This window comes from Anas acuta, chromosome 2 (genome assembly GCF_963932015.1).
Source record: "Anas acuta chromosome 2, bAnaAcu1.1, whole genome shotgun sequence".
Classification (NCBI taxonomy): Eukaryota; Metazoa; Chordata; class Aves; order Anseriformes; family Anatidae; genus Anas; species Anas acuta.
This window is the reverse complement of record NC_088980.1, coordinates 54,971,866-54,998,212: the sequence shown is the minus strand read 5'-3', so window position 1 is coordinate 54,998,212 and position 26,347 is coordinate 54,971,866. Positions and strand designations below refer to the sequence as shown.

Genomic DNA, 26,347 nt, shown 5'->3' with positions numbered 1-26,347 from the left:
TGTAGTCATTGAAATGGATACGCTTTAACATGGAAATATATCCAACAAGTAGAATCTGTTCTCTAACTTGCAGAATCAGCTAAGCCTCTGATAGATCTGCTGTCATAAATCCTGTCTCTTGCTGTTCGTGATCTCCACAGGAAAACCCTTTCACACCTGCCAGTATTCTAAAAATTATATGTCACAGGAGGATTGTAAGGGGTTTCTGGAAGGAACCCTGTGGTGATGCTGAGCCTTTGTGACTCCTTAGAACTTTGTCCATCATAAAGTGGTTAGTTCTGAATTCTTCTGCACCTACAGTTATCAAATAAGACAGTTCTTATTAAGCTGAGCTCCATTAGTGGGCTTCTTGGATTCAGTATTTCTCATCCTCACTTAAAAATCATCTTGGAGGCATGTTCTCTATCAATGCATGTTTCTCCCTGACCACAGCTTCATTCCAGTGTCTGTGTTCATGACTATCTGAGGCAATTCTCTCAGTGCATGTCCTGCAAAAAGGAGTGCTTAAGCTTCCTTCTAACCTTTGCAGTCTGTATGCCTCATCTAAAATGAGCTGCATAGAAAAGTACAGGAAGAAGCAGGCTGAATTGTCACTGCTTTTCCGTAAGGCTGAGATTGAAAACATTTTCCTTTCTCTTGTTCCTTCCAATGGCAGGAAGATATTTTTCTCTGTGGTCTGTGGAAAAGTTCCTGTGAATATTAATTTAAATAAAATATCTAATTCTGTTTTCTGCTCATAAGATTATTTTTTTTTTAACAGATCTCAGCAAATCATCCCTCTTTCTCTGTACTGTTCAAGTTTACTTTTTGGTTAATGTACTGGGTCTGGCTGGGATGTTAACTTTCCCGGCAGCAGCCCATACAGTGCTGTACTCTGCACTTGTAGCTGGAACAGCAGTGTTATCACACCAGCGTTGTGTCCACTGCTGAGCAGTGCTGGCACAGCATCGGGCCTTTCTCTAACCCTCCTAGGGGGTGGGCAAAAAGTGAGGAGAGAAAATGGGCAGCTGACCTAAACCAATCAAAGGAATATTCCATACCATGTGATGTCACACTCAGCAATAAAAGGTGGAAACAGGAAGAAGAGAGGAGGGGTGGGCTCTCGTTGGGGAAACGTGGGTCGTCCTGTTGAACACCGGCTACGTGCGTTGAGGCCCTGCTTCAAGGACATGGTCGATCATCGCTCATTTGTGGGAAGTCGAGAGTAATTTCTTTCCTCTGCACTTCCATATAGCCTTCATTTATGTTATTTGTTTGTTTTCTTCCCTTCTTTTTATTTTTTCCCTTTCCCCCTCCCTTTTCCCCTTTCCATCTTTATTATGAACTAAACAATTTAACTAAAGGGAAATAATCTTTATTTAATTATTATAATTATTTCCCTTTAATTAAATTATCCTTATCTCAACCCATGAGTTGTTCTTTGCTTTACTTCTCCCCCTCCTCATCTAAAAGAGGGGAAGTGAGAGAGCGGTTGTGGGGTTTAGCTGCCCAGCACGGTAAAACCACCACAGTTCATCACACAACACAGTTTAAATGCTTAGAAGTTCTTTGCCAGCTTTCTCCACAAGATGTCAGTGTGGGTTCTTAATTCAATTGTACTGGCACTCTCCTCTGCCTTATCGCAATGCTGAAAAAAAATGGAGACAGGGTTGGGCAACTCCTTCTGCATACGTTTATTTTGAAGCTGAATTCGGTTTGCATCATGTACAAATACCGTTATTAACCTGGATTTTACCTTTGCCGTTTAAACGGACTTTGGGATCAGGCTGTTGTTTCTAGTCCTTCCTTACAGGAGGAGTGCTACATGTCAGACGTATCTATTGAACCGCAGATACCAGTGAAGCTGGCCTGACAGCAGACACTAACAGAGCTGATGGGTTTGTTGCTGAGTGTGATTCTGGAGCAGAAACAGGATGCTAATGGCATGGGGTAGTAAGCTAAGACTGCTCAGGAACAAGGCTTGTTAGGCTAGGATCATTGCAGTATAAATTACAGCATAATATATTTTTTAGCCTGAGTTAATAGTTCTGCATTGACTTGCCTTGCACCATGTGGGTATAGCATGTAGTCGTGTTTAATTGATTATCTCAGCCTAAGGCATGTTGTTTGGCAATAGGTGCGGTGTATTCATGTCCCTCTGAAACTGTTTAAGGCCTATTTAGGGTTGGTGATTTTGTTTAGGTCATTTACTGTCTCTTGCTGCATACTCATCCCAAAGTGGGGGGAAAAAAAAAGCTGGCAGAATTTGGTAACCTTTGAGTGCCCAAATGGTTCTTGCTTACATCCCATTGGATTTCATCTGAGTTGTCAGCTTTCACTGAGAAGAATGCAACCAAGCTTAATGCTATGGAAAGGTAGCATTCCATTTTAAGCAAAGTCAGACATAACCTTTTCCAGGGGAAAACACATTTTCGTTAGATTGATGTTACTTTCAACTGAATGGCTTCAGCATCGTTGGTTGATTACGAGGTGGCTAAAGCATCTTGAAGAACTCAGACGAATATGATGTATTTCATGAGGTTTGGTAAGATTAAGCTAGAATGAAGGTGAAAATGAAGAATGAGTGAAGATGGATGTTCTTACTGACAATTATTTCCTTATTCAATAAGAAAGATCACTTCAACATACATTTTTTTTTTCCTGAATGCCTCATTTGATAACTTTCCCTAACTGTTCTCCAATTTCTCTAATTCTCTCATTTGTTATTGAATGGAGTGTAAACTGAAAAGTAGCGTGCTTGGCCCATGGTTTCCAAGAGATATGCGTAAAAGAGATGTAGAAATTTCTGACCCCTTCGGCGATTTCTTGCCAATGGCTTTTCTGCCTCTGTCCAATGTCTGCTCTCCTAATCTAGTTTACTTTCCAGAGTACACTTTGTGGGCCTGCCACATCATATCAGTCGTCTTAATTTATTGTTGCTTGTGGCCTCATTCATTCTCCTTCTCTTTCAGAACCTCAAATCCTTGTTACTGGCATCTGCCATTCTCTGGCATCTTGCCTTATCACTCTGTGGGTTTTTCCACAGGTAGCTTCTTCCTGCCTATTGTCATACCTAATGGCCTTCACTCCATCAATTCCCAACATTTAGCCCCTTATTGTCTTTCTCCTACCACCAGTCTTTCTGTACAACACCCTTATTTCTCTCCTAGGATCTGAAATATTTATCTTCCTTTTGTGGACCTGTCTGGGTACCAACACAGGTGTCTAATTACTTTCCAGTTAGAAACAGCTAGCTGTAGATTTTTTCTAAAGAAGAGCCCAGATTTCTCTCAGTGGTATGACTGTTATCTTTTCTTATCCCCAGCACAGTCTTTGCTCCCCTGTCTTCCCACTAATCTTTTCTTATCTCCTGATTTAGTTGTTCCTCTTACTGCTTCAGACTGTAAATTCTGATAGCATACTCTTCTGCCATTCTTCCGCCAGTGTGAAATATCTGTCGCACTGCAGAAATTACAGAGACTCCTTCTAAGGTGTGTTACCAGCAGTAGGCCAAGGATAAATCCTAATATCATTTTTTTTTTCTTTCTTTTCTTTTAAGAAATGTTATAAAGTCCCATTTCTAATCCATCATAAACAGCTTGATGAATAGTTTTCTCATTGATGATAAATGACATTGAAAATGCTCTTCCACCCTGAGAAAAGTACTCTATTTTAGGACAGGAGAGAATCCCACATGCCACAACAGAATGAGAAATCACAGCAGAAAAATTTGGGGGCAAGAATTGGAACTGGAGATCTTTTGGTTTAGAAGGTATTAAAATCCCAGAAAGAAAAGAGCTAACTTTAAAATTCTTTGCACTGAGTTTCCAGAGTAATAGTGTTATATTTATAGTTTTATGCTTTACTTATGCAATCACATATTTTACAAAAGTGAACAGCTGGATGCTATTGCTTTTGGTTTCTGACAGATGCCAAATGAGGTCAGTTACAGAGTTTGAGCTGATTCATGTGGGGTGAATGCTAGAACTAAGATCTCTCTACAGAGCACTTAGATTAAAGGGCCATATGCAACTTTAAGAGGATTTTATCCTCTTTGCAGTAGGAGCTGCTGTCTTCATTGTCCATAGTTCAGGCTAGCAGTGCCTAATATGGAAAGAAAAATGTGCAAATGGTGTCCTGGTGGTATTGTACTTTTTTTTTTTTGTGGTTGGTTCTTGTCTGTTTGTTTTTTAGTGGTTGGTTGTTTTTTTGTTTGTACTGTTTTGTTTTGGTTTTGGTTTTTTTTTTTTTTTTCACCTATATGTGCAGAATTGACTGAGTTCAGATTTTGGGAGTTACTGAAATCAAACTTGTGACAGAGAAATCTCCAGTAAGACATTTGCAAGCATTCATACAAATGCAAATTTTGTCCTTCTAATACTTATTTTTTAGTCCCAGAATCTCTTTTGTTTTGAAGAGGAGGGGAAAGTTTAAGAGAGGAGAGATTATTTTGGTTTATGGTTTTTATCTGTCAGTGTCTATATATTATTAAAAGAAACATTTCCTATAAAAATTCTTTTGTTTTGCTGGATGACTCCAGCTAAAATGAGATATCCAATAATAAATGCTGGAAGCTGAGCCCTTGGGGTCCATACCAGCAATGACTGAAAATCTTTTTCTTCTCTCTGGAGAACTGTGGCCAATATTCCCCTTTTATACAGAAATGTTTTGGGAGGGAGACTCAAGTGACGTCTTATTAGTTCTTATTTCTCTAACAGGAGAAATGGAAGAAAATGCTCGAGGTGTGGTTACCAGTTAATCCACAGCATTAACTGGAGAAAGAATTGTTTTTGTTGTTGCACTTAAGGTCTTTTTCCCTGTGGTAGACTCCAGACTGTACTGAATAGCACAGTCAAAGGTGTCAGATCAAATGCTATTTTCTGTAATCTTGAACAGTGTTTTTCAATATGCTAACTCAGGAAGGAGGATCATGGAAGATACCTGTCTGCTCTACTGAAAGGTATGACCTGGGTCAGTTCCACTGAATGACTATGCTTAAATTATTTGTGGGTTGCTGAACAAACTGCACCACAGGCTCTGAACCAAAGACATGTAGGGATAGAAAACACGTATCAATGTCTAATGGCATATCTGTTTCATTCTTCTCTACTTCTGTTCATAGCTCCTCTTCACTGAACGCACATTGGAATCTGAAGCACAGACTGTGACCATTCATCTGCTGGCCAAACTTGGGCAAATAATTTCTTTATGCCTCAGTCTGTAAACAAATACAACAGTTCTGTCTTTCCCTTGTTTTGGGCAAAGAGAGAAGAAACAACAGTACAACAGATGCTGTCATTGCTGTTATCCTGGTAAGATCAACATGCACCATTTGTTACACAGAAGAATCTTCTTGCTGTCTAAAATGGTTTATATAATCTGCCCTGTTAATCTTTATAACATTACAGTTTCTCCTGATCTAACATGGCTCAAGATGTCTTTCAGAGCCTGAAAAAGGTGGTGAACAGTGATAATGTTGGCGGTGAGAGCTGGGGAAATCCTGCTTCAGTAGTCCACTATAATTTATTTGAAAACAACCACATCTGAATGTCTAAAAATGTGCCAGCTGAACCAGGCTCTCAACAGCTGTAGATGCTTGTAATTCTACTTACAGCAAGCTATCCCATAGGCTCCTTAACTGTCTTACTGAATAAGCAAGATATAAAGCTGGATGCAGGGAGTGAAGTGTCCTGCTTATATTTAAGCTTATATTTCTTATTGCATTCTCTGATAAAATACTGGTATTCTTGAAGTGTACATAGTGTGGTCCTGAGAAAGTCTGCAACAGTGGCCGTGTCATTATAGGCAGTCTTTAGGTTTTCAAATTTTCTCTTAATTTCTTATTCTAACACTTATTCATATTAATGAATCATTAATTTATTCTCTGGAATAAGCCAGTAGCAACTTTTGAGGAGTTATTATAGGAAAAGTAGCTGTCTGAATGAAACAAATATGAAGAGAACAATTTGTTATAGAAAATGTGTTTATTTGTGTTTGTTGGTGGCAAATATGACCAAAATTTCCATTTTTATCATCTGCTTATTCCTGTAAATGTTGCTGTGAAAGTACATCTATTTGAGGTTCAGCACAAAATTAGAACATCTCTTCTTGATTGGTACAGGCCATTAATTGTTAGCAGAGAAGTTTGAGAAATGGATTAGGCAGTAATTCCAAGAGAGTTTGGTTTGCCTTTGAATACTATTTGGCTAAATATGACATTCATTTTATAAGGCTTGTGGGCAAAGCTTGTCTATTCTTATCATTGTCTTTACTCAAGTTTTGCTTTCTCATGCTATTTTTGTTTTGTTGCTCTCATTTAATGCCATTCTGCTGCATCACCTAATGACATAGACTAGCAACATGGCAAAAGAACTTTCTTATCTAATTTAATCAAGCTGCATTAGGATTCTGGTTACAAATATCTTAATGGTTGTGGAGAAAGAGGTCTGAGAAATCCTCATAGGGGCTGAGTAATCAAACGTAATTATTAATTAGTGGAAGTCTGCCTTTGTAGCATAAATCTTTGTGTGTCTAATTTCAAAGTACATTGCACATAATCATGTTCAGGGTTATGTCCATTTCAGTGAATTTTCTTTTTTAATATACAGATAAGAAAGACAGGAAGCTCTTTCAATAAGAACATAAAATACAAGGCAGCTGCTCTACCAAAATATATTTCATTGAAACAGAGCTATTTTCTGTGAACTGGATGCAGGTGGAAGTCTATAGAGATAACTAGACATATTGTCATTGCCATGAATGCATATCTGCAATTGCCTTTTCCCTGCTCTATATATTTTTCACGTTTCAAAGAAGATTATACAGTCAAGGGCAGATAATGTCCAAAATTCATTCATCGTGTGACTCTATTGCTTATGGAGACTTCAGGCTGGGAATAAGTTTGATGAAAACTGTAGCTGAAATGGAAGACAGGGGACCATGTTAGATTAGATATGCTGTTCAACTTTCCTGCTATTTTAGAAAGCCTGACTCCCCCCAAGCAAGTTATTTTACTTCACCAGGGAAATACTAGCCTATTTTTCCCTCATTTCAACAAGTTTTTATGTCATGCTATGTTTGATGTTTCTGATGAATAAGTTAATTTTTGCAGCCTTTAAACAAACAGAGTTAATTTTTGCAACCTTTAAACAAGCGGCAGGGTATGAGAAGTGCACAGAGAGGGTAATAACCTAATACTGTAATAGCTTCCACAGTCACTGGTGGGGAGGGAGGCGGGGGGAGGGGACAGGAGTTGGCCTTGTTCCAGCCTTTACAGTAAAAAATTTCCAAGTTGTAGAAAAGCATGTTTGGAATTTAAAAGAACACAACTGCAATCTGTTTACATCACCTGTTGACCAATTAGCCAATGCAAATTAAAAAGAAATACCTTTTCATGAGATCTATTTGGTCTTGTTAAGTAAATTCTTTTTAAACTCATCTGATTATGGAAACTTTGATAACATAAGATTTTGTTTTCTGATGTGGCCCCAAAATTTCTTAGAGATGAAAACAGCTGATTGATTTAAATACAGTATAAACTGGGAAAGTCTTGTCTTATGTAGATTTTTTTTACTTGTTTAGATTTTTTTTAATTGATTTATTTTACTGGAAGATATTCTGCTTACTGAAAAAGTTCCTGGGGGAAAAAAAAAAAACAAAACTCTCCCTTCTTAAGCATTTTTGGGAGGAATGTTCCATATTTTGTAAAAGCAGCTTCTGTCATTATTAAGTCTGCACTCACACATTTGCAGAGCACTAGATGAGTTTCTTCTTAGTATTAAGAAAGTGCACACTAACAAATTTATGCCAGCTAGCATAGGAGAAGGTACAAAATATGCTGATCAGAGCGTTTTGGGAGCTAGGGGCTTGTAAGCTGGACATCAACCAGAGAAGCACAAGGGAAATCTGGGGCAAGGAACTGAGGAATATGGGACTTGGCCTACTAGCCCGGGAAACACTAGAATGGGAATTTTAGAGCTGGGTGCAGTCATTCCTTCTACTTCACTCTTTAAGGAAGGGCAGAGAAAGTGGAGGAACATCCCTGCTGCTGAACTCAGTATGTGTGGTCTTCCACTCTAAGCATGGGAAAGGAGAAACAGAAATGTACAGCGCTTTTCAGAAAGCATGCGTGAGTATAGCTTTAAGATAAAACTTCCATTCAACACAACTGCAAATAATTAACTTGATAAAAACTTTGATGCAGTGCAACGTTTTCACAATTATATGACATGGAAATGAGTGGATCCTACTTCAAAATTCATGATCAGATTTGAAAAATAAGCAAGAGATTGGATTTGGCTTGCAAAAAATAAATAAATAAAAAGGTGTATTTATCATGTTATTGAAAACACGAGATCAGTTAAAATATTTGCAGTGGAAGGCTGGCTTGCTTACACATTGCTGGATCTGTTATTGAACCTCTAGTTTGTCCTTATGTTCATGTCAAAGAGAATTATGTCAAGACAAGGAAATTATGAGACTGAGACAGGAAGAACAGGAGTTTGTTTGTATGTGTGAGTATATAAATACTATGCAAAGTATATTCCTGCCTTAAGACTGTGAGGAGAGAAAAAGAAAAGGAAATATGTTTTAGGGTAGTTAATTTGAATATTTCAGTAATGTGTAACTAATGCTATTAAAACCATTATTTCAAAACCTGTAGTAGCCCATAAAATCTTCTACATAGACTTCAGAAATTTTATATTACAGTATGATAATTCTTAAAGGGGAAAACAACAACAACAAAACTATGAGGTTTGTATTGGCTTTCTGAAGTGACTTTGGTTTCTTGTATTGACTGGTTTAGAAACACTTGAAAAATTAAGGTTAATTTTGTGTTATACTGGTGCTCTTGAGCTGGAAAGGAGAATGTAAGTGTTATTGATGTCTGGAAAATCTCTGGAGATGAAAAGGAGAAGGTAAGAGCATTTCTGGTGAAGCATTTCTTTGCTTCTGCAGTGTTTTACACTTCTCAGTTCTTTATAAAGCTCTTGAAGAGATTGAGTTCACATGTGTAGTTCACCGAGCCTTGACCTCCATGCTCCTTTGTCCTGGGGGTGACTGATCAGATGTAAGTGAATGGTGTAACTACATTTGAATTAGAGACTAAAGACAGCAATATCATGCCATTTCCATGCAGTTTTGTCTTGTTTCTAAGATACTAATCTAGAAGAAAGAAGCCAATCTGAAGCCAATACCTCATTTCTTCTATACACTAGCATGAGAGTAGTGTCTTCTAAGAGTTCAAAAAATAGCTACTGTATTCCTCAAAATCAAGAGCAGCTGCTATTGAGAGATATGAAGTGGGACTACAGAACTGTGCACACTGTTACATTTTATCATGTTATTTATTTGAAAATACTAGATTATGATAAATATGCTCAATGTTGATGTAAATGGCAATGTTATCTCTCATTTAATCTTTCATGCTTTTATAAAAATATTGTTGTATACCAATCAACTGATTAAGAAATCAAGTAAGTTTTGTGATGAAGGAAAAATGTATTAAAGAATTTCTAATGCTTTTGTGGTAATGCCTCATTTACTTGAAAATATGTGATTTCCACCGTACTTAAATTGGGAACTGGGTCCAAAATGTATGTCTGTGTATTTAGTTCTACTAGGTTACCCTGTTCATCTGGTTCCTTTAGTTCTATTTAGTTTCATTATGTAATTTTATTGCAGATAGTACAGATCTAATCTTAAAAATGACACACACACACAGGAAAAAAAAAAAAAAGATACCTTGCTGTGGCATTTGATGTTCAGGTGTATTCTTTGAGAGATTTATTCCTGCTCTATACATTCTAGCAATCTGAGCTAAAAATATGGATAGTAGTTCAATATAATCTTTTATCACTATTGCTAGAGTATAAGCCATTTTTCTGTCACTTCTGGGTGGCACTTCAGTCAACTTACTTAATCTCATAGCAGCTTTCTGAATTTTTTTTCGGCAACTGCTAGAAAAGATCAGATAGAGAAGTGATAAACTAATGCAATAAAATTTCTCTCAGGTGTTGGCAAGCTTGCAGCAAGAATAGTGAATATAAAGCATCCATGTCTTGAAGGACTATGCCATACAAATATGAATATCAGCAACTTTTTTTCTATATGTAGAAAGAGAGATTTTTAAAAGCTTAACATGAAGTCCAAAATGTGAAGTTTCTGTTCTGAAAAATAACTATTACAGAACTAGGCAGATGTATGGATTTTAATGGCAGTAATTCATGCTAGGAGATCGATTGTGGAATTATTTTCATGTTTGGGGATGTAAAGATCAAAATCATATTATCCCAGGTTATTCATATAACAGTTATCAGTAGATATTAGTGTGCTCCAAAGAGCACAGTAACAGTGCTCTGAGCCAGCTGTTAAGCTGTCCAACTACTCAGTCTGAGGGTTCTCTCATATTAAAACCCTCTAAAGAGTAAACTGAGAGGAGCATTTTTCGACCACCGACATCTTTTCTATTTTTGTCCCTTTTAAGCTCTTTAACCTGCTTCTGCTTTAATTCCAACCAATAAAAATAAACTTGAGTGATGTGACCAACTTTAAATGCAACTTTAAATTGGCAGCAGGGGTAGGGGACAGAGGAAGGGAGCAATTTCTAGGTAATCTGCAATAATCTGTAATAAATTGGCAGTTACAGTGGCAAATGGTGTTAACAAAAGAAGTATTGCAGTGTGATCTCAGTCAAAGCATTTTTTAAGCTTTCTCCAGAGGAAAAAAAAAATGTTGAGGGTAATAAAGTAACCTTTTCTTACTCAGTTGTGTAGGCTACCTGGCTATAAATGTATTTATTACATTTACAATACAATTACATTACAATATTATTATTTATATCTGGAAATTAGCAGCACAGTCACCAGTTTCAAATATTGGGAAAACAAACAAGTTTCAAATATTGGGAAAACAAACAAGCATACAAACAAAAAAAAACAACACAGGAGAATGCTGAGGTTAATAACTGTAATTTAAATAATATTTCTCTATACTTGGATAGCACTTATTTTAATTTATTCCATTCAGATCATTAAACTGTTAACTGATCAAGAATCTACTAGCCTCTACTTAATGTGGGCTAGTGACTTTGATTTCCTTAGAGTTGATTTGTACTAAATCTTATTTAAAAACATAATCCTATTTTGAAATTAAAACAAAATCAGAAAAGCTTTGACATATTTTCAAAAGCTTTTCTTTGTGTTGTGGTTTAAACTTCAATTCTATTTTGGAAATAAATAAATAAGAGTGAAAAGGAATCACTGATATCTTTTTGGTTTTTTTTTTTTTTACAGTCAGCTTTTAATCTTTATTGACATACCCAAAGATGATAACACGATAAAGGTTTAGATGCTTTTGAGTCGAGAAAAAAATTGACTGAAAATGAAATCTAAAGAAATTGAGAGTATACTTGCATATATACATAGGTATACTGTATTGGAGATGTAAAATATGTAAGCATGCATAACATCAATTTTAAAAGTGCTTAAAGTACTCTTTACTCCAGAGAATTAACATTCCCCTACTTTTCTATCTATCTAGATTATTTTTGAAAAAAATAATAAATGAATGAGCTGAAGTGATGCAGAAGTCGTGAAAAGGGAGGGTTTTGTTGTTGTTGTTTGTTTTCATAGAATAATGTAGAATAATTTCATAGAATAATGTAGTTTTCATAGAATAATGTAGGTTGGAGAAGGTACTTAAGATCATATGATCAGCAAGTCCCCCCATCACTTAACTCTACCAAGTCCATAAGCACTACAACCACACCTTGCTCTAAGGATTGCAACTCCACTAGTTCCCTGGGCAGCCTGTTGCAATGCCTATGGAACAGGTTGACCGACGTTTCTTTTATTTTCTCATTCTCTCCCTGCTTTCTACTGATCTCTTGAACTTCCCTTTTTCCCAATTATTTATACTCACAGATGCAGTTCCCCCTTTTTCTTTCACTATGTCACTGCTGTCCCTTTATTTCACTCTCAGTCTCTCTCCTGTCCCTCATTACGTATTTCATGTATGGTCCAACTTCACATACTTCATTCTATTACTCAATAGCACACATGGATTTTTATTTTACCTCTCTTTTCATAGAGTAGCAATAATAATAATGATTGGTGTGACTGTTGTCTGCATTGAAACTGGGCTTTGGAGTCTCAGTCATGGAGCAGGATCCGGTAGCCACTGTACACATATTTTTTATTACCAGAGAGCTTATTTTACCTCATTATCTCCAGTGGAAGCCAGTGGAAGCACACCAGTTAAAAAGCTAGTTCCACACAGTGCCAAAGATGTATGTGTTCATTTCATTATTATTTACTACCTTCATTTTCCCAGTCTGATGTTTGATGTTCTTCAGCACTTGCTGGTCCAGTCACAGCTCTTGTTAGCTATTATTCAGAGGATAGGTAATAGTAGATTGTAAACTTCTTGAATGCCACCAAGAATTGCAATATATTTTTGAAAATTATTTGAATAAAGAGATCAAGAGACTTAAATGGGAGATGTAAATTTTCAGCATATGCAAGATGTTGATAATTTTTTGTTGTGGATTTCTTGATCAAAGTAATTGTACTTTATACATCACATATATAACTGGGCTGTTTCTCAAGTGTACAATTTTCAAGTTAATATAATACGTAATTATAGCTGTTATTTTAAAAAATAGTTTTGTGTTATTTCTTAGCATCTCCCTTGAGATGGAAGAGTAAGATTTGAAGAAGGAATATGTAATATATATTTGTGGTGAATAAACCACTCAGCTAGAAAACAGGAAATGAATTTCTGTCTTTATGAAAATCAATTTCCAAAAAATTAATGTATGAGAGAAAATCATCTAATTTCCCCTTTCTCTGAAGTGTTGAATAAAACTAATTCTTTCCTCTGTACCAAGTACAGTGTTTTTATTACACCTAAGGGGCATTTGCATTTTCTGAAAACAATATAATTACAGCTTAAGTATTGCATGATAGAGCTATAAAAATAATAATTAATAATTTAAAAAGTGCAGTTACGTAGCTGAACCAGAACTGATAGATTTGGCTCGATAATGAAGACTGTCTGTATTCAAAAGGCTAATAATTGGTTGTAACTTCGTATGTAAATTGTCTAGAAGACAAGGTATTCCCTTTTATGTGTGCTTAAATACTCTGACTCTTCTTTATTATCTGCTTCCATATCTTTCAGGATACCAATAAAACCACAAAGATGAAGAGAACATCATGGTGGCATTTTGGTGACTTGCAGATGCCAGAGTAAGTGCTGAGCAGAGAAGGGAAGGTAGGAAAAATGGGAAGATGTCAAACTGATGATCAGATTTATACCATTGAAACTATTCTCAAATGCAGAGTTTTCCAAAATGTATCTGACTAAAGAATTGGCAGAATAAAGATCTTGGAAAGAACTGAAGGTTTAGTTTTGCAATGTAAAAAAAGTCATATATTTTTTTTAATTTTGATTGTAAACTTTTATAAAAGGAAATTGTCATCTGGTATTCACAATAAGATTGTTTTAAAATGTAATAAGATTCAATTAGATTTATTTTGAATGGGTAACCACTTTTATAAAGATGCCACAAAATGTTTAATCTCATGGAGGGAGGCAGAATTCAAGCAAAAATTTCATATTATTCTAATGAATTTTCCAAAGATTCTAATAATACAGACCAGCCTGTCTATCTCTAATTATAGGCCTTCATATACTGTGACTGTTCCCACTCAGCAGTTCAATTGGTACCTTGATGGAATACATTCAGTCTCGCTATTTTTTTTCCTCAGGAAGGTGGACACTGAAATCCATGCAGCAAGGGCAAATAGGTAGAATTTACTTCAAGCCATGAACAAACCAGTAGACTTTTTCACTTAATGTGTGACTTTCTTATCAACAGCTGCAAGATCTATCAATTAAGCATGACAGCTACGATAAGTGAAGCCAGTGTTAAGTAAGACCTCCTGGTAGGCCCTTGGTTCTATTTTTTTTCCTGCTGCTTCTTAATGTTATACCAGCATATTGTTAAGATGTCATCAGGCAATAATACAGCAAATGGAACTTTTAGGACCTCTTGTTAATAAAGTTGTCTGACATTTCCTGTTCTAATTACTAAACATTTTAAAACTAATTTTAACTCTTTTGGAGCCTGGATTTGCCTATTAGGGAACAGTCTACCTTAGGAAGATTTAATCTGGAAAGTTTACAAATGCAGTGAGCATTACTGATAACTAGTTTGCTAGCATGTTCACTGTAAAGAAACAGAAGAAACTGCATGATGAGTAGTGAGAGAAAAGAGGGACAAAACGTTATTATTTGTGTGGTAGACGTGCTTCTGTCCCTTTACTCCAGGCTTGTGTTCTTTCTTAGTATTAAAGGTAAAATTTGAAGTATTCAATAAACATCTAATTATGGAGTTGTCTCATTTCATAATTAGTTCCAATTTTATTTATTTATTTGGTAGAACTCTATATAAGATAAGGGGCTATTTCCTATAAATAAATATTTCATAAACTCATCACAGGAATGGAGAACACTGTATGCTACTTTACCACAGTGGAAGAATTATAGATTAAAATCATATAAGCATTAAGGTTGGAAAAGACTTCCAAGATCATCTAGTCTAACTGTCCCCCTATCACCAATATCACCCACTGATCCTTGTCCCTAAGTACCACGTCCAACCTTTCCTTAAACACCCCCCGCGATGGGGACTTCACTGCCTGCCTGGGCAACCCATTCTAATGCCTAACCACTCTTTCCAAGAAGAAAATTTTCCTAATTTCCAACTTGAACCTCCCCTGGCACAACTTGAGGCCATTCTTTCTTGTCCTATTGCTATTTATCTGTGAGAAGAAACCGAACCCCAGCTCACCACAGCTTCCTATATTAGAAGGAATAAGGGGTTACAATTAAGAAGATACAATATCTTGAATATGCAGCAAATTTCTACTTTTTTCCCACTATGATAACGTAGAAAATTTATGGATATTCATTAAACATTTAGCTGGACAACTCATTAGAGAATGTCGTGTAGGAGGGAAATGAATGCACAATGTAACAATCTATTTCTACCTTCAACTTCTCTAAGTCCTTCGTGCTATGTTAAGGAATTTTAAATTAATCTCTTTCTGCCTTCCAATTACCCTTTTTTTTTTTTTTCTTTCATATTTCTTATGAAAGAAATGTGTCTTCAGCTATTACAGGATCTTAGTGGGGAAAAGTATTTCTGATGGGTGGCTACAAACTGTATAGGTGACACTGTTAGTAACCTTTAAGTTAACATGTGTATTGGGTTTATGTGGCAAGATTTTGATAGCAGGGGGCTGCAGGGCTGGCTTCTGTGTGAAGAATCCAGAAGCTGCCCCATGTTAGATAAGAGCTGGTTTCAGCTGGGTCCGAAGGGACCCACCACTGGCTACAGCCAAGCCAGTAAATGATGTTGTTTGTGCCTCTGTGTGAGCAGATTTAAGAAAGGAAACAAACAAACAAACAAACAAAAAAAAAACCACTGCTGCACAACAGCAGCTGGAAGAGTGAGGAGTGAGAAACAGCCTTGCAGACCCCAAGGTCAGTGCAGCAGGAGGTGCTCCAGGCAGGCAGCAGCAGTTCCCCTGCGGTCTGTGGAGAGGCCCCTGGTGGAGCAGGCTGCCCCCCTGCAGCCCATGGGTCCCACATGGAGCAGATCTCCACGCTGCAGCCCATGGAGGAGCCCCCGGTAGAGCAGGTGGATGCGGCCCGGAGGAGGCTGTGGCCCATGGAGAGCCCCCCCAGGAGCAGCCCCAGGCTGGAGCTGCAGCCCATGGAGAGGAGCCCACGTAGGAGCAGGGGGTTTGGGGGGAGCTGCCACCCGTGGGAGACCCATGCTGGAGCAGTTTGCTCCTGACGGATGGGCCCCATGGTATCGAGCCATATTGGAGCAGTTCTTGAAGAGCTGCTGCCTGTGGGAAGCCTATGCAGGATCATTTTGGGAAGGACAGCATCCTGTGAGAGGGACCCAATGTGGAGCAGGGACCGAGTGACTATGAAGGAGTGGCAGAGACAAAGCATTAGGGACTGACCATAGTTCCTATTCCCCATTCCCCTGTGCTACTTGGGGGGAGGAGGTAAAAGAGGGAGGATATGGAAGAAAGGTGTTTTTTAGTTTGCTTTTTTGGTTTAGTTTCTCACTGCTCTAGCTTGTTAGTAACAGGTAATCAGTCTCTCTAATCTCCATGTGCTGAGTCTGTTTTGCCATGACAATAATTGTTGAGTGATCTCCCTGGCCTTATCTCAACTCTTGAACCCTTTGTATTGTATTTTCTCCCCCTTTCCCTTCAGGAAGTGACAGAGCAGTTGTGGCAGAGCTTAGCTACTCAGCTGTGTAAAACCACCACAGCATTTTACAATTTACGGCCATAGCACACAAGAACAGAGATTTTTAGGGTCTCAGAAAAGGTGAAGTGGCAGAACTATTGTCCAGTTAAGCTTTGTTATTTCCAGTATCTTCTCGGTGAACTGAAAGTCTCTGGCTGAGCTATAATGCTAGGTTTCACTAGATGGAATCTTGACCACTGTGATACAAATGAAAACACCTTACATTGAAAACAGAGCACCAGATTATTTCTGGTTGAACAAAATAATCTGTGAAGCAGTTGTGATGCTTGATGTCCATGTAGAACTCCAGGAGTTTAAAAAGGTCCGTCTCATAATGGCCATGAATTATTCAGACCCTGGGATTAGTCAGGCATGTAACACAGTATGCCATAAAATTACTTTTCCAAGCTAAAATGGATATTAGTGATGAATTTGCCTCTAGGATATGTGTTTTCATCAAGAGTTACTGAGAAAGCTGTCTGAATAATCAATCCAGAATTACCACAGCCAAACATACATACACTTAATTTTTATGTCAGTGTCCCTAGACAAATAGCAAGGCAAAACAAACAAACAAAACAAAACAAACAAACAAACAAAAAAACACACCAGGCTTTATTGTTTACAAGCAAGGCTTTGGAAGATGTTCTTTTTGCTTCTCTGCTGACTGTCATAAGGTGAGAAAGTGAGTTTTTCCTTCTCTCTTCTATCATATACAAATGAATCATTTCACTGGCTTTACACAAGAGTTTCTTACCTGCTTGTTTATTTTCTGCTTACCTCCTCCAACTCTCAAGAACATCACCATCTCTATAGCCTTCCCCTATTTGTAGACTTGTCACCACTTTGTCTTCTCACATCAGTTGAAGTGTTTATAGATATTCATCATATTCATCGCGGTGTGTGTATCTGAATGAAGAAGTGAGAAGATAGCTGTGAAAGCATATAGATATGTTGCTGAAGTAAGAAATCCTTAAAAGAATAACCTTTGGGGGACCTAAGATTGAATCCTTTCCAATCCAGGCATGGTTTATGGCCCATCAGAAGTTTCCATCAAAGTGTGACCTGGGGTTTCTTAATACAATGTTGCTTGACTGTGATTAATATTCCCAAACTGAATAATGACTGCAGAACAGAAATTGTATTGCAAATCTGTTAGGACACACTTTCTTACTAGATTCTCTACCTGTCTGTGTTAAGTGATTGATTTGATGGACAATTAACAGCATCTGTTTTTACCATTTCTGTCTCAGGCTGTGTGTAAAGTTATGCAAAATTAATCTAATAAAAATTAAAAAGATATGTTATTTGAATTGCGAGAAAGAATTATTTTTTGTCTTGAGAGGTTTACATTTACTAGCATTTGTTATTCAATGGGTTTATATATCCTGTAAGGTAACATTATGTTTTCCTCAGCTTTACGTGCATAATGAGATCAAGATCAGGACTCGATTGGAAGAAGTGCTATGACTGTCTGATTTTCTATAACATTGTGTGGATTGTATGCTTAAAAATTTGTAAAGGTATTTTTAAAAATAACATTTTTAATAAGATTTTTTTTTTAAGGTAGAAAATATATGCACTGCAAAAGCCACTATTCTAGTTGATAGAAATGATATTCAGTGAATGTACAGAAAATATGTTACTAGTTATTGTAGTAGTACAAATGTGTAGAGGGTGATAACACTTTACCAAATATTTCTTCAGTTCTGATACAGAAATGTCTGTCTAATTGGTTTCTTTATTGATAGAGGTGGGATTAAAAACAAACAAACAAACAAACAAACCTGGAAACTTTTTCCTCTGTGGCATCAAGGATGACAAAATACAAATTCTTGACAATATTAAGCATATGCTCTAGGGAGGTTATTTTCAGTAACAGAACACGTAAAGTTTTTTGGTTTTGTTTTTTTGTTTGTTTTTTAATTATAGTTCATGATGAGTTCTTCACAAAAGCTGGATAATGGGCTTGTAAATCTAGGCATGACAATTATTTCTTTTAATTGTGGCATTAGTGTTTATAGACTGGTGCAAGAGAATTAGAATAAGCTATTTTATCCTCTGGTAACTTCTGCAAGGCATGCAAAAGATCAAGAAATGCTCTGACCTGGAACATTCATGGGAATATATTATAATTATCTAAGGATTTAATTTAATTTTTTTCTGAAACTATAGAAATTTTCTTGCAGCTGAGGTAGGTACGAGCAGCAATTGTTCCTTTTGTTTAAAATAATTGCTCAACTCTCTTTACCCTAAACCACTGAAATGGTAAAATGCTCTGATTTCTCATCCCATAAGAACATGAATATAGATACAAAGCTGTACAGCTCCACAGATAGTGATGACTAACGTAACAATGCAATGTAGAGAAATACAGGTATGATAGCTGATGCCTTGAGATATGATGACATAAGGAGGAGTACAGATGCGGCATGGAAAGAAATGAGACACAGGCGGGCACTGAGGACCCTGTGGGTATAATCAACTCACCAGTAGTCAATGGAGGAAATGCAGGCCTGAAGCTGGACAAAAACAGTTTCAGGGGTACCAAAGAAATAAAGTGCAAGCATCTAACATATATAAAATGCATCATAAATAGTAAATTCCTATGTGATGTGAACTTGTGGACCAGTAGAGTAAGAGAAGGGAACAGTATTGTGTTACCAAACATTTTAAAGCAACTCTAAGCAGACTCCACAGTGAGGAAGATAAAGTCATCACAATCCAACCATCAGCATCCTCAGCAAAGCAGTTGACATGCTGTCAACTTGTCATGCTCTCCACCTGCTTAGACTGAAGCTATTCTCCAAAGACTTATGCTCTTGTGCAGGAGGCAGGGAAGGATGGGTTCTGTTATGTTCAGATGGCAGATTTAATTGACACTAAATAAAAGGGAAAATACTGGGAAGTGTGTGTATAAAAAGCTGATTATTATTGAGACTTTTTGTGTAACAGCTGTATTGTTTGTTATCTTTTGCATTCATTTTCTCCAATAGTAAGTAGCTAGACCTGCAATAATAATAATAATAATAATAATAATAATAATAATAATAATAATAATAATAATAATAATAATAATAATAACAACAATAATAAAACCTTTTATTAGACTGATAAGATTTCAATTACACTAACAATAAATTATTCTCCTTAAATATGAAATGTTTATTTTTTTGCACATAGAAAGATTTTAGATTTTGAGTGTAACAAAATCACACATCATAATGTTTCAATCATATAATTTCCTTTGCCATACCAGTTACTCCTGGTCTTTTTCATTCTGTAGTGAGTGTATTCCTCATAGAAAAATTCTGTTTTGAGTCTTAAACCCATTGTTCTCCCTAAAATGTTAATCATGTGTCTCATATTGTATGACTGATTTTGCAGATGGATAACCAGCTATACAGAACAATCTTCCTTGGGGGAGGCAAAGAAACCATTATATATTGACTTCCTGGTAGCTATCTTTACTTTACCAAGACAAAATGTGTATGGACTGTTTAAATTCAGAAATACCCTTTATCTGCACTTTGAGATAATAAGAGTTTTCTAAGACCTGTGTTTATCTAATAAGCCAGAAAATTCAAAAAAAGTGAGCCAGATCCATCTATTTTACAGGACTCCCTTAATGCAGTGTTTCCTCTTCCTTCAAGCAATACTACGCATCAGAGGATCTTTTATGTGCTGTGGTACTTTTTGTCAGATGGAGAGGAGAGGAGCACCAAGGAACAAACAAAACTCCTCTGGTGTCTTAAGACTTTCACTTAGCAGTCTCCTTGGTCATTAGGTAAGATACTGAATGGGAATGGACTAAGCATAGATGCAAGAATGGTCAGATAAAGTGGAGCTTTATATTCAATCAGTGGCATTAAAGCTGCTGTGTTAGAACACTGAATTCTCAAAAAAAAAAAAAAAAAGAAAAAAAGTTAGGATAAAAACAGAAGCAGAGACTCGTTTATAACCTCACTTATGCCCAGTGAATTAGATGTTGGCTCTAGACACCTCTTCATTTCATCACATATTTATTGTTCCATCTTCTTTACAAATTGATGAATCAAAAGTAGGTCAGGTGGCTGAGAAAGCTAGCTGCGATACTCTGTACACTCTGATTTACTTAAATTAATCATCTGAACATAGCAAATACACTCAGGCACTCTTGCATGAAGCAGTTAAAAAAAAGTTATCAGACTAGAGGAGAGGTTATCAGAGGACATACAGAGCAGGAACTCTAAATAAGTCCACTTTGCAGTGCTTTCTGTCAGGGCTGTTATAGTTGTGAAGATATTCTTTACAAAGCTCCTTTATTTAGCATTTAATTTATGGTCTCTGCTGTGTTTACAGCCACAGTCCACTCAGTAGCCGTGTTTCCTCCTATTTTGTATTGCCAACTTCTTTTTATTTACTCTTGTGCTAAATATAACCTTGGCTAATGGTACTCTTCCTATATAATTTTGAATCATAGAGTTTTCTAGTCTACAAAACCATCAGTGAAGATTTAGATGCATTCAGGTCTCCTGTTTGGGAGTTGTCTGGGGGTGGTTTGAGAAAAACTGTGATTGATTAGTTTCACTGATATCTTGGTTGACTTTGCAACCTATGAGATTCAGGTTTCAGGTATTTTATTAACTTCATCACTGGTCATATTCAGGGATGTATACCTGTTTCATTGTGGCATATATCTAATTTTTCCTCTGGGAAAGCCTGTTTCCAAGATTTTCTCCAGTGATCAAAAAACTGTGCCAAAATTCTGCCCACAGACACCTTATTCAAGTTCTTCATTGTCCTTACTGTTTTAAACTGTCTTCATAATATGAGAACGTCCGCCATTTTAAGCTCACCATTTATTATCTACATAGGTATAGAAAAATGGTTGTTTTCTTTGTTGCTGTGGAGAAGAATGATAGAAGAAAAACTCAACTGTTAGAGCTATGTAAAAATGAATAAAGGTTGTTGAATACTAGTATGACTGATATGATAATTTTAGCATGATTAATTCATTTTAATAGTCCTCACTTTCACTGTTGTGCCACATCCAAACCCATAATGAGCCGCTGCCAAGCCCAAAGACTCAGATCAACAAAGCACAGCTCCCTCTATTTAAAGAGCCTTTCTTAAAGCTGTACCTTCTCTTTTGTGCTGCATCTTCTGGCCTGGTCAAGTGGGGCAACAGTCTGAATTTGATTATTCTGCGACCCTTTTTGATGTTCTTCAGTGATCCAATAGTTCCACAAATCTCTATTGACCACTCAAAAAGAAAGCAATATGTAGTACTTTGTGTAATGAAAGAGATGAGGTTCTGAGAACATTATTGGGAATACTTTTACGGTGTGCTGACACTAGAATGAATTTGCTCGCCTAGGAAGAAAATAATAATAAAAAATAGGACAGCTGATTATATTTTAGTTCAGCTGTACATATTTTAAATTACATCACAATACTGGTATGAACAAAGTTGATGAGGTGGTGTTTAGTCCTTCAGATATTTTTGGTGTTTGTAACTATCACAGCAAGATGTGTACTGTTTGTGGTGACTCAAATACCCCTGTAAGAATACCACTTCAGCCTTATGCATCCTTGCCTTTAGATAATTTCTGCATTTTCTTGCTCAATATATAGCTACAAAATACATGTTAATGAATCTGAATATGAATATGAATCATGAATATGGATAATATCAGGAAGTGTTTGATTACTGCTTCTTCACTGCTGACATGAGGGAAATCTCTGTACTATGCAGAAGCACATACATTTTTCTAGATGAAATCCAGCATGGCTGCTGGAGCTCTGTAGGTTTCCAATAAACAAACCAAATTACATTTAAAATCACCTAGCACGTATTGAGGTTCACAAAAACAAAGAGAAAGAGATGAGGTTTTGACCTGATTGCCACCAACACAACAACTTGCACAAGCTGTGCAGTTAGCAAGCCATCTGTTGACATTACTGTACTGAACATGAGCAGCTAAAAATGTAATTATAAGGGGGAGTGATGACAGCTTTTTATTCAATGTATATCCACCAAATGTGTAATTGTGAGGTTAACGTATTTCACTTTTTTTTTTCTCCACAATGGAGACCAACTAACCCTTTTGCTTTCTGGAAAGGCAAGCTGTCATTTCAAGAAATAGCCACAAGTTGCTTAGCTGCAGCTCAATGGGATCCCATGGGAAGGGAGCAGACCTGGCTGTGGCCTTCCCACAGAGATGCCCAGCAGTGAGCCATGGGTCACCATCAGGGCCACCCTCATCTCCATCCTCTCAGCCTTGGCCCTGAGTTCTGGGATCCACATGACCAGGAGCAGGGAAGATGCTGCCTGTGGCCTGACGCGATGGTTGAAGGATAGGAAATGGTATACCAGCACTTGGAGTCAGTTTGCACAAGAGAAATTAGTTACTAGTGGACTCCCACATGGGTAATCATCTCTGGGACTTGTAATAGATGATCAGTCTAAAAGGAGGTGAACAGCTGGGTATGAATTTTTGCTGACATTGCCAATATTTAGTCACAGGTGAAACCAAGCATGGGAAGCAGCAGCAGGATTGCTGCTTTGTAAGCCCTTCTGCTAGCTCCCTCAATGCCCTCAGGTAGATCCTATCTGTCCCCATAGACTTGTGTAAATCTAAGTGGAGTAGCAGGTCTCTATCCATTTCCTCATGGATTATAAGGGCTTCTTTCTGCTCCTCATCTATGTCTACCAGCTCAGGGGGCTGAGTACCTGCAGAACAACTGGTCTTGATGCTAAAGACTGAGGCAAAGAAGGCATTAAGTACCTCAGCCTTTTCCTCATTTCTTGTCACTATGTTCCCCCCACATCAATGATCTCCCACAAAGGATGGTGATACTCCTTAGTCTTCCTTTTCTTGTTTATGTACTTATAAAAACATTTTTATTGACTTTGACAGCATTTATTGACTTAGCCAGATTGAGATCCAGTTGGGCTTTGGCCCTTCTAATTTTGTCCCTGCACAGCCTCATAACACCTTTGTAGTCTTTCTGAGTGGCCCACCCCTTCTTCCAAAAGTCATAAACCCTCTTTTCTTCCTGAGTTCTATCCACAGCTCTCTGTTTAGCCAGGCTGGTCTTCCACAATGGCTCGTCTTTTGTCATGTGGGGACAGCCTGCTCCTTTAGGATTTATTTCTTGAAGAGTATACAGCTTTTCTAGATTCCTTTGCCCTCCAGGACCTCCTCCCAAGGGGCTCCGCCAACCAGCCTCCTTAGCAGGACAAAGTCTGCTCTCCCAAAGTCCAGGGTAGCAAGCCTGCTACCAGGCTGTGAGTGCAGTTTGAAGTTTGCTGCAAATGCATACACTCACTTGGCCTTCATGCACACCACAGTTGCTAGTCTCCCTGGGTGTACCAGCACAGATCCACTGCCTAACCAATATCCCAGCCCAGACTTGAGGCCCCTGCTACTTGCTAGCTGCTCCAGCTTAAAGTTTGCTACCAAATATACACACACAGCCCACATACACCAGGCTGGGGAAGATACAGACAACTGGAGCACACAGCCAGCACCAGGCACACAAACTGTGACCCACAGCCCTGCTCCAGCTGCTGGGGGAGAGTGCCACAATCACCCTCACTTACACCAGCCCCCACCCAGTAGCTAGTTTGGGAACAAACACCACTCCTATCCCTGTGGCTGAAACAGATCAGTAGGGCAGAAGAGCCCCTATTCCCTCCAGTAGATGATGCTAGGACCCCACTCACTCCAGTAGTTAGCACAGGCTGGCACCACTTACACACTCCCAGCCTGACTCCAGGAGATGCAGTCTCCTACTACTGATGCTAGGGCCCTTACTCTGTCCACTAGATGGCACCACACTCCGTGGGCCTACACGCGTGGCTCAACTTTAGTAGCTGGCACCAATTCCATTTGCAAACCCAAGGTCCACTAGTAACTGGTGCTGAGACCCCCCACACTCACTCCATTATAAAGCACCACAGACTGGGATGTCTGTTCCCCAACCTGACTCCAGGAACTGGCATTGAGGTTCACTCATCCACAACCAGGTCTCACCAGTTGCTTGCACAATCCTTGAAGTGTACAGAAACATGGGAGAGAGAGTGTGGATACACAGAGAGATAGTTATGAAAAGTTTTAACAAGAGAAGAATATAAAGATAGGACAGACTGCAATGATCAGCCAATCAGCCATAGGGCTCAGCCAGAGAAGCATAGTGACCAGCTGTGTGTAACAAGCAACTGCTGCTTTTATGCCCCTTTCTACCTATCCCCCTCCTTGTTCCTTCTGCACTCTGCATAACTGCCATGGGTTTGCAGAGCTCTGCAGTTTCTACACCCCCGAGACTGCCATCTGCCTCCTCTCAGCACCCCTTCCCCCCCCCCCCCCCCTTCTTTTGCCAGCTGGTTTGCAATCTTATCAGCAGTAAAGCCTGAGTTGATATTCATGGAAGTGGCACCTGAAGCTTGATAGCTTATCAACTAGTGTGCCTGGGATTTTTTGTTTCTTGTTATCAGCTAATTTTTTGTTTTGTTAGGTCTGTGTATCAGAATTTTGCGTATGGTTTCTCTTTCTTTACTTCTTATCATCCAGATCCAGGGATCCTCACTCAGACAACCTTGCCTGAATCAACATCCCCACATTCCATTTCTTTCCTTATCAGTTAGAACACCTGACTAGGCTTCTCTGATCATTGTCTCCCAATTTAGAAGTCCTCAATCAGATAACCCAACTGGAATGAAACTGGAATGAACTCACCACATTCTTATGTACCCTCATCAATTACTGTGAACAACCAGACTTGTTTACCATCATTTCTATGTTTTCTTATTAATCCGTGTTTCATTGAAAAATCTCCTTGACCAGATATCCTTAAAGGAGCAGATACTCTCTTTACACATAGCCTTATGCTATGCACCTACACTTTAGCAACTAACATTAAAGTTCTATAGAATACATAGAAAAAGCACTGGCAGCCTAAATTGGAAACAATTTATTTATTAGTTACTACCCCTCTGCAGAGAGATTTTGAAATCATAGCAAATGATTTCAAAAGGCGCTTGAGTGGGTCCAAAGAAGGGCGACGAAGCTGGTGAGGGGCCTGGAGAACAAGTCCTACGAAGAGCGGCTGAAGGAGCTGGGCTTGTTCAGCCTGGAGAAGAGGAGGCTCAGGGGCGACCTTATCGCTCTCTACAGATACCTTAAAGGAGGCTGTAGAGAGGTGGGGGTTGGCCTGTTCTCCCACGTGCCTGGTGACAGGACGAGGGGGAATGGGTTAAAGTTGCGCCAGGGGAGTTTTAGGTTAGATGTTAGGAAGAGCTTCTTTACTGAAAGGGTTGTGAGGCATTGGAACAGGGAGGTGGTGGAGTCACCATCCCTGGAAGTCTTCAAAAGACGTTTAGACGTAGAGCTTAGGGATATGGTTTAGTGGGGACTGTTAGTGTTAGGTTAGAGGTTGGACTCGATGATCTTGAGGTCTCTTCCAACCTAGAAATTCTGTGATTCTGTGAAATAAACTCTAAAATTTCTTCCGATTAAATTACCAAATTCTTTGGTAAGTAATTGATAAAGAAAAATTATCCTACTCAGTAGATTTATGATCACAGAATCATTAAATTTGGAAAAGTCCCTTCAAATCATTGAGTCCAACCATCCACTGCAAGTCCACCACTAGAACTTGTCCTTAAGCACAACATCCACACATCTCTTAAGTACCTCCAGGGACTGGCAACTGCACCACCTTCCTGGGCAGCCTGTTCAAATGCCTAACCACCCTTTCCATTAAGAAATTCTTCCTGATATCCAATATAAATTTCCCCTGGTGTAACTCGAGGCCATTGCCTTGCATCGTATCACTTGTCACTTGAGAAAACAGATTGACACCTTCCTTGCTACAACCTCCTTTCAGGTTGTTACAGAGAGTGATGTGGTGCCCCCTCAGCCTCCCTTTCTTCAGACTAACAGCAACAGTTCCCTCAGCTGCTCCTCATATGTCTTCTTTTCTAGCCCCTTCACTGGCTTCATTGGTCTTCTCTGAACACATTCCAGTAACTCAATATCCTTTC

General features: G+C 38.2%; 1 long non-coding RNA gene across 6 annotated transcripts; it reads left to right on the top strand.

The window, feature by feature from the left end:
* The first annotated feature begins 1,091 nt into the window (after positions 1-1,091).
* Positions 1,092-17,619, top strand: LOC137852758 (uncharacterized). 6 transcript variants are annotated; one of them, XR_011094021.1, is made up of 4 exons: positions 1,092-1,204; positions 4,876-4,939; positions 5,102-5,291; positions 13,162-17,619. It is a non-coding gene; the product is annotated as an uncharacterized lncRNA (long non-coding RNA). The 6 variants fall into 6 exon arrangements; XR_011094022.1 differs by having other exon boundaries at positions 1,098-1,204; positions 3,656-4,939; XR_011094025.1 differs by having other exon boundaries at positions 1,098-3,751.
* Positions 17,620-26,347: the final 8,728 nt, after the last annotated feature.